At 40.7% G+C, this 1940-nt stretch overlaps 1 non-coding gene across 1 annotated transcript; it reads left to right on the top strand.

The window, feature by feature from the left end:
* The first annotated feature begins 1510 nt into the window (after nt 1-1510).
* Nucleotides 1511-1613, top strand: LOC112700053 (small nucleolar RNA R71). Its single transcript, XR_003152977.1, has one exon. It is a non-coding gene; the product is annotated as a small nucleolar RNA R71 (small nucleolar RNA).
* Nucleotides 1614-1940: the final 327 nt, after the last annotated feature.

Here is a 1940-nt window from a genome sequence, read left to right on the forward strand (position 1 = left end):
GAAGAACGCCCTTGGGTCTTAAATACAAGGTAGTCCCCATTCAATTGAAGGATTAATTCTCCTCTGTTAATATCTATCACAGCTCCTGCTGTGGCTAGGAAAGGTCTTCCAAGGATGATGCATTCATCCTCTTCCTTCCTAGTGTCTAAGATTATCAAATCAGTAGGGATGTAAAGGCCTTCAACCTTTACTAACACGTCCTCTACTAATCCATAAGCTTGTCTTACTGACTTGTCTGCCAATTGAATGAGAATAAGGCAGGTTGTACCTCAATGATCCCCAGCTTCTCCATTACAGAGAGTGGCATAAGATTTATCCCTGATCCCAGATCATACAGAGCTTTCTCAAAGGTCATGGTGCCTATGGTACAGGGTATTGAAAATTTTCCAGGATCTTGTTTCTTTTGAGGTAAAGTTTGCTGAATCCAGGTATCTAGTTCACTAATGAGCAAGGGAGGTTCACCTTCCCAAGTCTCATTACCAAACAACTTGGCATTCAGCTTCATGATAGCTCCTAGATATTGAGCAACTTGCTCTCCAGTTACATCTTCATCCTCTTCAGATGAAGAATAGTTTTCAGAGCTCATGAATGGTAGAAGGAGATTTAGTGGTATCTCTATGGTCTTTGTATGAGCCTCAGATTCCTTTAGGTCCTCAATAGGGACTCCTTCTTGCTTGAGAGACGTCCCATGAGGTCTTCTTCATTGGGATTCATGTCCTCTCGCTCCTTCTTGCATTCGGCCATGTTGAGTAAATCAATGGCCTTGCACCATCTCTTTGGATTCTCTTCTGCATTGCTTGGGAGAGTACTAGGAGGGGTTTCAGTAACTTTCTTACTCAGCTGGCCAACTTGTGCCTCCAAATTTTTAATGGAGGATCTTGTTTCACTCAAGAAACTTAAAGTGGCCTTAGATAGATCAGAGACTAGATTAGCTAAATTAGAAGTGCTTTGCTCAGAATTCTCTGTCTGTTGCTGAGAAGATGATGGAAAAGGCTTGCTATTGCTCAGCCTATTTCATCCACCATTGTTAAAGCCTTGTTGAGGCTTTTGTTGATCCTTCCATGAGAAATTTGGGTGATTTCTCCATGATGAATTATAGGTGTTTCCCTAAGGTTCACCCATGTAATTTACCTCTGCCATTGCAGGGTTCTCAGAATCATAAGCTTTTTTTTTTCAGAAAATGCCTCTTTAGTACTGTTGGATGCATTTTGCCATCCATTCAGACTTTGGGAAATCATGTTGACTTGCTGAGTCCACTTTGTTTTGAGCCAATATGGCATTCAAAGCATCAATCTCAAGAATTCCCTTCTTCTGAGGCGTCCCATTATTCACGAAATTCCTCTCAGAAGTGTACATGAACTGGTTATTTGCAACTATGTCAATAAGTTCTTGAGCTTCTGCAGGCGTTTTATTTAGGTGAATGGATCCACCTGCAGAATGGTCCAGTGACATCTTAGAAAATTTAGATAGACCATAATAGAATATATCCAGAATGATCCATTCTAAAAACATGTCAGAAGGACACCTTTTGGTCATCTTCTTGTATCTTTCCCAAGCTTCATAGAGGGATTCACCATCTTTTTGTTGAATGTATGAACATCCAATCTAAGCTTGCTCAGCTTCTGAGGAGGAAAGAATTTATCCAAGAAGGCCGTGACTAGCTTATCCCATGAGTCCAGGCTATCTTTAGGTTGTGAATCCAACCATGTTCTAGCTCTGTTTCTTACAGCAAAAGGGAAAAGCATGAGCCTGTAGACTTCAGGATCTACTCCATTCGTCTTTACAGTCTTATAGATCTGCAAGAACTCAGTTAAAAACTGATAGGGATCTTCTGATGGAAGTCCATGAAACTTGCAGTTTTGTTACATTAGAGCAACTAGTTGAGGTTTCAGCTCAAAATTGTTTGCTCCAATGGTGGAAATTGAGATGATTCTTCCATC

The sequence above is a fragment of the Arachis hypogaea genome, chromosome 6, assembly GCF_003086295.3.
Source record: "Arachis hypogaea cultivar Tifrunner chromosome 6, arahy.Tifrunner.gnm2.J5K5, whole genome shotgun sequence".
Taxonomy (NCBI): domain Eukaryota; kingdom Viridiplantae; phylum Streptophyta; class Magnoliopsida; order Fabales; family Fabaceae; genus Arachis; species Arachis hypogaea.